Raw genomic sequence first — 11787 nt, forward strand, 5'->3', positions numbered from 1 at the left:
AACGGATGAAGGTAATGGGGGATTTTCTAATCTATAAACTAAGAAGAAGATCAAATGATCATTGAAAGGATTTGCTATGCCCAAAGCAGTTAGTAGAGTTTTGTTTTGAGGTGGGCACAACTGGAAGGCTTCCGGCATCGACATGGCAGCAGGTGATTGTGCCAAGTGATCTACTATACTGTATGTATTGATAGCTCAGCTAGAAGCCACATTACAGCATAATGGGCCCTTGGGTATCTTAGGATTTGAGTCAAATTTATGTTGATGGATCTATAGCAGATCATTTGGTGTTGTAAGAGGCTCATTGTATGGTTTGGTTTTGGACTGAGTGGCGAACAAATTTGATGGCTTGTCGTATTAACACGAGTGAGTTTACAGGTTCATATCGGAGTTATTAACCCCATCAGAATTCAACATGAGGATTTGGTAATCAACAGGACTAGAAGGTTGTGGGAGATGGGTAGCTTTTCTTGGATGAGGTTGGGTAACGACAAATCCTTTCTAGGGGAAAGGATTTGTAAGCACTTTTGGTTGAGCTGGCACATGATTATGAGGTAATTGTTGGATGGGTAGTTGACCTCTAGAAGCTACTTCAACTTCCCACATTGGGTAAGAGAGGACACTCATGTGTATAATGGCCATGTACACCACAACATGCACAAGGATTTTTCATACAAATAACCTTTTTCTTCTTGGGCCATCTTCCTTGTTTCTGGTTGTTGGTGTTAGGATGGTGTTGGGATATGGTCCCCAGGATCAATTTTCAGTTAGTTTAACAATTTTTTGAGAAGAATTTTGTAGAGAATGTAAAGTCTCCATGAAATGTTCAAGCGGAGCGCATAACTAAGCAGGAGTCAAAGGGGCATTAGCCCCTTGTTTGGGTAAGTAATAAGTCAGTTTTGAGACTCACCCATAGGTTGCAGGCCATGGCATTTTAAGAACACATGTTATCTATATTTGAGTCATAGTGAGCCCAGAGATGGTAACTAAGATAGAAAATTATAGTTTTTGCCAAGTGCTAAGGTAGGAAATCTTTGTTTCCTAAACTTAGGAAAAAGGGGAAGGCTCCTACAGTTGAGTGTGCAGAGACCTTGACAAGTTTGCAGCTAATTGCATGGGCCCTGCAGTTGAGTGCGTAGGGTGGAAGAACCTGTAAATTGAATGATGAACCTAATAAGGACTAATTTTGGGAATAAATATCTTGCCTCTCTGTCTTATTATTATTTATGTTCAAGTTATGCATTATGGCTTAATGATATACTTTATGTGAAATGAAGTATAATTTATACGTGAATCTATTGAATCTTTAATATCTATGCATGAGCTAAGTAGTAATATGTTTCTGCGAAGGTAATGGTTAGATTTCTTATGACTTCTGTTTAATCGTGTAGATATGCAAGAAGGTAGATATAAGCTTACCTTTTACTATGCGAAAGTGGTCAATCCTCTTCTTTTAGGTCTGTAAAGTTTGATCGCAGACCTTCATGAAGGTCTAGTAGATGTTTCTTAGAGTTGCAGTAGCATACCATAGAAAGCCATAGATCTCAACGAAGGCATATTTCAGTTACAAAGGATTTAAATTACTTATCACATGGTGTTTCGATGTAAAACCCTGGTCCTAGCATCCCCTAATAAAGCTTTGGGTGAGATTGTAGCCTGCACTATGCGGGTTATTGGCGAAAGGGCCAGCATTTAGGGTTTTGTTGGTTGGCGTGAACAACACTTAACCTAGGTGAAACCCCCTTAAGTGAACAAATGGTTCTGTTGCTGGGACCAAGATCTATCTAAGAGATGTTTTATAAATGGTTTCCTACAAAGAAAGAGATTGAAAAGTGGATTGACCAAAGCGTGCATGCATTTGTAGCTCAAGAGAATAGAAGCCCTAAATTATCCAAGGAGTAGTGGTTGCAAAGATATTTATACACAAATGAGGCTAATACATTATTCTATTTCTTCCCTGACAAACTACACGAGTGGTTGTCTAGATTTGTCGATAGTCAAAGGACATGGAGGCTTGAAGGCCATATAGTGTGGACTCCTAAACTGCTGTGACGTCTGGAGGCATCAGGAAATAATATTGTGCAGGATTTTGATCATTGGAGTGATTGCACCCTGGGAAGTTTTGTGACTTATTTCGTGGTTGATAAAAATATCAGCTATAGTGAAGCGGAATGAAGGCTCTTTCAGGGACTGCGAGGTAAGTATTTGAAATCATTAAAGACTTGGATTAAAATGTTGTTGTGTGAAAAAGGGCTTATGCAGATACCTTGATGTTTTGGGCTATGTGAAGTGGGAGATTCTTTAGAATAAATGAAGGATCTATATCAGATAATAGTCTACTCATTGAACCCCCTTCAAGTGTCGATGAAGGGACAATGTTGACTACGCCGTGAAGTGATGCTCAGTTAATTACGCAAGGTATCTTAAGGATACCTCATCCATCGAATCCACCTTTCCCTCCACCTCCACCTCATACCTACACCTTCACCTGCTCAACCTCCACTTCCACCATTCAACATGGAAAATGCAATGAAGATGCTAGTTTTTAGAGGAGTAGGGAGTGAAAATCCCGAATAGTTTTGATTTGTCGCAAGAGCTGTATGGATGGCACAAGAGATTACCAATGATAGAATAAAGAAAGCATAGTTGGTCACATCCTTACAGGATCGAGCATTAACATGTTACATCAATTATTGCATTGATAACCCCACTGTGACATTAGTAAAGACCCATCAAGCTCTGAAAAAGGAGTTCAAAAAGCCTAAGTCAGAGGTGCAGTCAGTGACCGAGTTTAAAGAAATTCGACAAAAGGTAGATGAGACACCTTGGGATTTTGACCAGAGGTTGAAATTCCTGATCAGGAAAGCCAGCATGGTGATTACAGATCCCCATCATCATGACTAGTATATAGCATCGCTCTTGCCACACTTCAGAGTGCTTCTATCACAACAAAATATAGGAATGCAAGCATAGGCTTTGGAAATTGCAATGAGGTTGGATGCCTGACCCATACAAGATACGAACCTTGGAGTGCAACATATTCACTCATAGCTAGAAAGCTTGCACTTGGAATTGCAGAGCTTGAAGAAAGGAAAGGAAGCTCAGCAGAGGTGCGCGCTGAAGTTTGGTGTTTGAAGTGTAAGAGCCATGGACACGATAAGGACCACTGCCTGATCTATAAGAACTATATTATGGGGGGAGGGCCTGTTCCCATGAAACCAAAGAATAATTTTGGGATGAGCATGGGAGCTTTGCTATGGTGCATTACCTATCAAGTTATAGGATATCACACTACTGATAATTGGAATTTACTATAGAAGTTTGTACAGACCCCTCAGCATTTGTTTTACAATTTCTGCAAATCTATAGGTCATGATGAATGCCATTGTATTTATGAGATGATGATGGATGGAACCCTTACCTAATGAATGCACGAAGAGAACCAACCTCAGGATGAGGGCGCAGGAGCAACATGTGGAGGATTCCAAGGCCGAGGCCAAGGAAGAGGTGGCGGAACTGGTCAAGGGCGTGGGCAGATAATATGCTATAATTGTGGCAAAGCAGGGCACTTCACAAGAGATTGTACAAGCCCCATGCATCCATCATGTTAGTATTGTCAACATTTTGGACATGTGATAGAGGAATGTCCAGTCCTTATGGAGAAGATGCAAGAAAAGAAGGCACAACCCCAGTAGCCTATGCAAAATATCTAGATGATGAGGGTAGAACCCTGTGAAGAATATCAAAGCATAAATATAGTAAGAAGAAATGGTATGGCCACTATTGTAGATAAAGGAAAGAAACTTGAGGACGATGTGTGGGTGTGCAGGGCTAATCCAAAGGAAGTAGACTTTTATATTAATCATGCTAAAGTGATCTTCATGGAAGTTGTTATCACTGAAAATTCTGTTGTCAAAAAATTTTTAGCCTAGCTTAAAGACAGGGTGTTTTCGCAGCGCATGAATTCTTTTTTAGCAGTTTCGCAGTGTTGCCTGTTTAGGTGATTTCGTAGCATGCTACGAAATTGGGATTTGTTCAAGTTTTCAGTGGAGGTCCAAATCCTATCATGCCTTTTGTACACGGGCTACAACTGCTGTGGATGAGGTTGATCTGCTTAAAGGTCTAATGTCAGATCTTTCAGATAAGATTGAAGATATCAAAGTTTTACATGGTTGTGGGATCGTGTACGTGTCAGTGATGAGTTTTTGAAATGTTAAAGATTGGGTAAACGATACTAGTTGTTCGTGTATTAGTTCTTCCATCGACAGAGAACATAGACACCTGATTGACATTTTTTTTTCTTTGGCGGAAAATGGGGTCGTATTAGTCAAGATCATTCCACCAGCACAATGATGCAAACGGTATTGTGATTGTATCTGCTAGAGGCAAAGCAACGGATATGTAAGCAGTTTTTATTCTTGTATGTTATTCCCCATGCCATCCTCAACTAATTCAGAACTTCGAGCCTCTGTCCTGTCATATACATATCCCGAAAGTGGCTCTGAACAAAACGATTAAATGGGATCAAATGAATGTCACTTTGATTCTTCTTACTATGTCCCTTACTGACCTGAGCATTTTGTTTCATCTTCTCATGAAAATACTTCTGCAAGTTGAGAGTGCATAACCGTTGCCCCACTTGCAGACATGAACTGGGGAATATAAGATGTATGGCTTTTGAAAAGGTTGCAGAATCTCTGGAACTTCCTTGCAGACATCGAAAGCTTGGTTGTCACGACATATTCACATATTATAGCAAACTCAAGCATGAACAACAATGCATGTTCAGGCCTTACAGTTGCCCTTACGCAGGTTCTGAATGCTCAGTTACTGGGTACATGCCAGCGCTTGTGACTCACTTGAGAAATGATCACAAGGTGGACATGCACAATGGCTGCACCTTCAATCGTTGATATGTAAAACCTAATCCTCAGGAGGTGGATAATGTAATATGGATGCTGACGATATTCAACTGTTTTGGTCAACAAATCTGTTTGCACTTTGAAACATTCCAGTTTGGAATGGCCCCTGTGTATATGGCCTTTTTGCGCTTTATTGGTGATGATAATGAAGCAAAAAAATTTTGCGTGGGGGAAAATGGACGAAAGCTGTGTTGGCAAGGAATACCAAGAAGCATTTGCGACAACCATAAGAAAGTCCGGGATAGTCATGATGGTTTGATTATTCAGAGGAAACTGAGGGTCACAGGTCGTATATGGAAAGAACAGAGATGATGCTATGAAATTGTCTTATTGGTAAATCCTACTAGATAGTGGGTCCATGACTCATCGTAGTCTAATCTACCTCGAATTTGGAGTAAAATTATTAATGAAAGGTTTGATGTGTTCATCTATTTTGAGTCTGCAGGTGATGGAAGCATTTGGTGTTCGCATGCTCAAGTCTGATGCAAAAATCATCTATACATACAGGTGAAATGTACATAATTCTACCGGGTTTCAAATCAATATGAGAATATGATGGATCCTAATGTTGAAATTCAAGGAGATGTGGCGTCTTTGGAGAACGCATGCCTACTGTTTGGTAAAATGCATACACCAGAAATGTTCTTATGGAATGTTAATCCAATTATATTTCCATGTGCATGGCTATATCGGCAAGGCGTTTTGACCCCTTGGAGCCGTAACAGGAGACCTGTATTACAAGGTGACAGTTGGTGGCGGGGTCGTGCTGAGGCATATCCCAAATTTGTTAATCTACCTCCTGACACCCTGCGAAAAGGACGTGTCTATCAAGCGAAATGGGAAGCTGCATATTTTGCTGTGGTGTTGCGCCATTTGCCGTGTGTGGTTATTTCTGTTAAAGGAACTGAAACTCCCGAAAATCTTGTGACAGATGTTCTCTGTAGGGAATATGCGCTGTCAAAGACAGATTTGGATGGATTGCTTAATAGTGATATCCTTGATGATAATTTAAAGCAACGTGTTGCCACAACTTTCCCGCATTTTGGGCAGCTCGAGATCCATCAGGTGTTTGGTCGCCTTACCAATTTATCCGAAGGGTTCCAGGCCTTGATGATATCTCATTAAAGATAATTCATGGTGGAGTTTGTTACGCCGATGTTGTATGGACCCGGAATGAACATGATGATTCAGAGTATCCATTGATGCCAGGGCATGAAATTGTTGGAATTGTGAAAGTGAAATTGGTAGACAAGAAACTAGCAATGCGAGTCATGTTTCAGAAATGCATCTTCAAGCACCAGCTGACAGACACCTTATCTTAATTCCAGAAACTGATGCATTCTGTAAAGTAGCGCAGGGGATAGCTCTTGTAAAGGATTCTATAACAGTATCGAATGAAACTTCTAAAAAAATCACTGGGGATATAAGGAAGCGTTTGCTTCTCATAAGCATGCTTTGGGGCATGGCAAACATGAGATTGAAGTTTGTAATGGCGCTAAGGTTCTAAAAGATGGCATTGTTTCTGACTCACCTTGTAACACTACCGACAGTGAACCAAATGATTGATGCGTTTTTCTCAGTTGAAGGATTTCGCAGTGTTAATGCGACTATGGCTGTCAATGATAATTTCTGCCATAATGATGAACCTGGTTTAAAAGATGAAAGCCTGGGCATGGTTGAAGAACCCATGGCAATTGATGAGAGTGTTTCTAAGGTTGATGCCCCAGTAACTGGTAATGAGAGTGCCTACAAGGCTAAGTTCATTGAGGCTGTTGAAGAAAGGAAAGTCAATATTGGGTTTCCAGTGACAGTTGATGAGAGCGCTTGCAATGTGAAAGACACTGTAGCAATTACTCATGGTGTGTGTATGGTTGATTGTCATGTGGCTGTTGAACAGAGTGTCTGCAAGCTGGATGCTTTTGCAGCTATTGATGCATGCACCAACATTGGGAAGTCTAAAGGTCAAGGAGGCCGAAGATTCAATCAAGGTATTGGAGAATAGAAAATCTGGTTTCTTATATTTCCTACAGGATGTCTGATCTTTTCAAGATAAGGATGTGGAATTGGCACATTTCAATAGAAGGAAGTAGGTTATCATATGTACAATGTTTTCCAGAACCTTCAAAGCGGTTGAAGGAGCAACCTCCAATAGCATCATTTATAGTTCAAATTCAGACCTTGGAAGGAAATCATCAGATTTTTAACACATCCAAAAGTAATTGACAAGGTGGTCAAAAACAGTGAGGATTTTGTTTGGCAGGTGGAATTGCCATTCCATGGAAAAATGATCATTGATGTGGAGCTTCCAATTATTGTCAAACATTGCTTTTGCTTTCATTCCCTCATCTTCTGCTGTGCTAATTGCAAAGGAAAGTAAAGTAAAAAGCGAAACACCAACAGATTGATTTCATAGATATAAGTGAAGACCAGAAATTTGAGCGAAAGGCCAATGTGGATTATTTAGTATTTCGTTCAGATGTCAAGACAAGACAAATCTGGTGCTCCTTTTTCAGGAAATGAAACTGAAGAATGGCAACAGTAGCTATTCAATTTTGTGAGGAGTTTAGAGGTAGACTGTGTTTTTTAAAAATCACACAGCAGTTTCGTAGCGCGCTACGAAACTGCTGTAGGTGGTGATTTTAAACGCACAGCAGCTATTGTGATACTGTGAGCGGGAGTTGAGGAAGAGAAACACCTATATATCAATACCACTTACAGCACATCAGAAACATGGCATCATTCCATACTTGGGGTTATTTAAAGAGTTGGGAACATGCTGCTACACTTTCGGAGAATGTTGGGAGACAGAGACCGTTAAAATAGAGCACATCTTTTGGTCAATTAATGAGCCATCAGCGCTTTCAAGCATCCAAAGTCAGCGTTCCTTGCATCTGTAGCTCAGCCATTTCAGCCTAACTGAAGGAGGACAGCTGTCAAGGATCCAAGAAGAATCAAGCATACGAGGAGAATGGAATTAGTGTTTTAGTTTGATTAGGATTTTATGTATTTACAGCCCAACACTTCATGTATTTAATGAGTTGGTTTAGAAATAGATAAGGGTAATTAATGGTAGATCATCGAGTTCTCCCTTCATGCTTGTTGAGGAGACTCAAGATAGTGATAGTTTTGGGGGTTTTCCTATATATGGTGAAAACTAGGATGTAATAGGGGTTGGAGATTTTATACAAAAACAGAGTTTTATTTGGGCCAATGTAAAAGACTTATTACAGTAATAGTAAAACAGCTGTTGTTTCTTCTCAAGATTCTCAATGGATTATATTGTTCAAATGTGATGGTGGTTTATTCTCTTAATGTTCTTTTACAGCCTTGTTACAGCATAATCACTCAGAATTCATGTTTAATGCTCTGACTTCCTGTATGCTTGGCAAGCTGTGGTTTATGTAAAGTATGTTTGAACATCTGATGCAAAGAGCCTTGACTTCCATGAAATGACTGTGCTTTTGTTTACTAAATGTGTGAGACTCCATAGCCCAATGAAGACCAATTTGATATGTGTCCAACCAGCTTTGTTTTCATAAATGTGTGAAGAGTTAGCCATCTGTTGTTGTGATTGATTTTTATCAAAAGTCTGTGAGAGAGCCCTCTATGACTAAGGAGGCTAATCCTTAGTCTAAAGTCTGGTTGAAAGAGTTACATGAAATCTTGCTTGGCTGCAGCCCTTAGTACTAATTTTGTGATAACATTTTGGTGCGTCTGTCGGGAGCCTGAAGCTTATTCTCTCCCGAAATTTGAAGATTGGATTTCTGAAGGTAGCAGGAGTTCAAAATGATTTTCGAGGCTGCAAAACTACCTTGGTGACTCCATTGTTGAAGAATTCAAGGTTTATACATTCATGGTGATTCCACTGGAGTTATGAAGGACCCAGAAGCTGCCATTCTTTGTTCAAGGTATGCATGCATAGATTTCTCAGGAATTCATGGTTTCCCAAATCATTTTCCCAAGGATGCATATTTTCTAAGGAATGGTCCCAAATACAACGGAGAAGATTTGAGTTTAACCTTGAATCATATATCAGATTTTTGTGAATTTTTAGAGCTTCTGAGAGTTAAACATGAGGATGTTTGTATAAGGTTATTCTATGATTCACTTCAAGGGAAGTGCAAACAGTGGGTTGAATGCTTTCCTGCCAAATCCATTAAGTCATTTCAAGACCTTTGGCTCATGTTTTTGGAGGAATGGATAGATAGGTCAGAGTTGGTGGCAGACTCTCCCTCAGTTGAAGGTTTCAAACAATGGAATGATGATCATAGTAAAGAAGAAACAAATGAATCTTTTTCTTTGTCATTATCCTCATATCTAAAATCTTTTGACTGCAAGGCAGAGGATAGGATGAGATTTTTGGATGAATTTGCTGAGGACCTTGAAAAGGAAATTGAAGGTTTATAAGGACAAATTCAGGCATACAGTTTTCATGATCATGATCATTATTCTCAGAAGTTTTCTATGGCAGAACGCAAGGAGATTATGCTGGTTCCTTTCTCTTTCACGATTGAGGAACTGAACACTGTGGTTGAAGATCAGTTTGCACAGCTGGAAAGTTACAAGGAAAAACAAGCTGATCATGTATTCTGGGATCCTGTAGCTGATTACATGGAAGAGTTTTACTCTCCAGTATTTCAGTTTTTCAAAGAAGATCAGAGACAATTTCAGTGGCAGCGGTCATCACAATATTATATTGGTTCTGAACTCCGATGCAGTCAAAGAAGTCAAATATCAGATAAAACAGAGGATTGGTTACATTGGAAATTTCATATTGATTGAGCAGAAAGAAGTTGAAATGGTTAGGGTAGGTAGGTAGAGGTAAATGCAAATAAGCTCAAGGTTAACTGAGCATTTTTTTTAGTAGATGTAGCTTTCTTTCTCCTACAGTCATGCTTGTCAAGCAAATTTCTGTTCGTCATAAACGGATAAGGCACTGGACCTGCGGGTTCTTAGTGTACCACAAGGGCACACTATCCCAAGTGGAGCCACTGTTATCACTGAAAATTCTGTTGTCAAAATTTTTTTAGCCTAGCTTAAAGACAGGGTGTTTTCGCAGCGCATGAATTCTTTTTTAGCAGTTTCGCAGCGCTGCCTGTTTAGGTGATTTCGTAGCATGCTACGAAATTGGGATTTGTTCAAGTTTTCAGTGGAGGTCCAAATCCTATCATGCCTTTTGTACACGGGCTACAACTGCTGTGGATGAGGTTGATCTGCTTAAAGGTCTAATGTCAGATCTTTCAGATAAGATTGAAGATATCAAGGTTTACATGGTTGTGGGATCGTGTACGTGTCAGTGATGAGTTTTTGAAATGTTAAAGATTGGGTAAACGATACTAGCTGTTCGTGTATTAGTTCTTCCATCGACAGAGAACATAGACACCTGATTGACATTTGTTTTTCTTTGGCGGAAAATGGGGTCGTATTAGTCAAGATCATTCCACCAGCACAATGATGCAAACGGTATTGTGATTGTATCTGCTAGAGGCAAAGCAACGGATATGTAAGCAGTTTTTATTCTTGTATGTTATTCCCCATGCCATCCTCAACTAATTCAGAACTCCGAGCCTCTGTCCTGTCATATACATATCCCGAAAGTGGCTCTGAACAAAACGATTAAATGGGTCCAAATGAATGTCACTTTGATTCTTCTTACTATGTCCCTTACTGACCTGAGCATTTTGTTTCATCTTCTCATGAAAATACTTCTGCAAGTTGAGAGTGCATAACCATTGCCCCACTTGCAGACATGAACTGGGGAATATAAGATGTATGGCTTTTGAAAAGGTTGCAGAATCTCTGGAACTTCCTTGCAGACATCGAAAGCTTGGTTGTCACGACATATTCACATATTATAGCAAACTCAAGCATGAACAACAATGCATGTTCAGGACTTACAGTTGCCCTTACGCAGGTTCTGAATGCTCAGTTACTGGGTACATGCCAGCGCTTGTGACTCACTTGAGAAATGATCACAAGTTGGACATGCACAATGGCTGCACCTTCAATCGTTGATATGTAAAACCTAATCCTCAGGAGGTGGATAATGTAACATGGATGCTGACGGTATTCAACTGTTTTGGTCAACAAATCTGTTTGCACTTTGAAACATTCCAGTTTGGAATGGCCCCTGTGTATATGGCCTTTTTGCGCTTTATTGGTGATGATAATGAAGCAAAAAAATTTTGCGTGGGGGAAAATGGACGAAAGCTGTGTTGGCAAGGAATACCAAGAAGCATTTGCGACAGCCATAAGAAAGTCCGGGACAGTCATGATGGTTTGATTATTCAGAGGAAACTGAGGGTCACAGGTCGTATATGGAAAGAACAGAGATGATGCTATGAAATTGTCTTATTGGTAAATCCTACTAGATAGTGGGTCCATGACTCATCGTAGTCTAATCTACCTCGAATTTGGAGTAAAATTATTAATGAAAGGTTTGATGTGTTCATCTATTTTGAGTCTGCAGGTGATGGAAGCATTTGGTGTTCGCATGCTCAAGTCTGATGCAAAAATCATCTATACATACAGGTGAAATGTACATAATGCTACCGGGTTTCAAATCAATATGAGAATATGATGGATCCTAATGTTGAAATTCAAGGAGATGTGGCATCTTTGGAGAACGCATGCCTACTGTTTGGTAAAATGCATACACCAGAAATGTTCTTATGGAATGTTAATCCAATTATATTTCCATGTGCATGGCTATATCGGCAAGGCGTTTTGACCCCTTGGAGCCGTAACAGGAGACCTGTATTACAAGGTGATAGTTGGTGGTGGGGTCATGCTGAGGCATATCCGAAATTTGTTAATCTACCTCCTGACACCCTGTGAAAAGGACGTGTCTATCAAGCGAAACGGG

At 40.0% G+C, this 11787-nt stretch overlaps 2 pseudogenes; both read left to right on the forward strand.

Annotated features, from left to right (window-relative positions):
• Positions 1-4349: 4349 nt before the first annotated feature.
• Positions 4350-5234, forward strand: LOC149191608 (E3 ubiquitin-protein ligase SINAT2 pseudogene; annotated as a pseudogene).
• Positions 5235-10373: 5139 nt separating this feature from the next.
• Positions 10374-11258, forward strand: LOC149191609 (E3 ubiquitin-protein ligase SINAT2 pseudogene; annotated as a pseudogene).
• The last annotated feature ends 529 nt before the right edge of the window (positions 11259-11787 follow it).

The sequence above is a fragment of the Pinus tabuliformis genome, chromosome 2_2 (assembly GCF_031772625.1).
Source record: "Pinus tabuliformis cultivar Carrire ecotype Pingquan chromosome 2_2, CPIR1, whole genome shotgun sequence".
Classification (NCBI taxonomy): Eukaryota; Viridiplantae; Streptophyta; class Pinopsida; order Pinales; family Pinaceae; genus Pinus; species Pinus tabuliformis.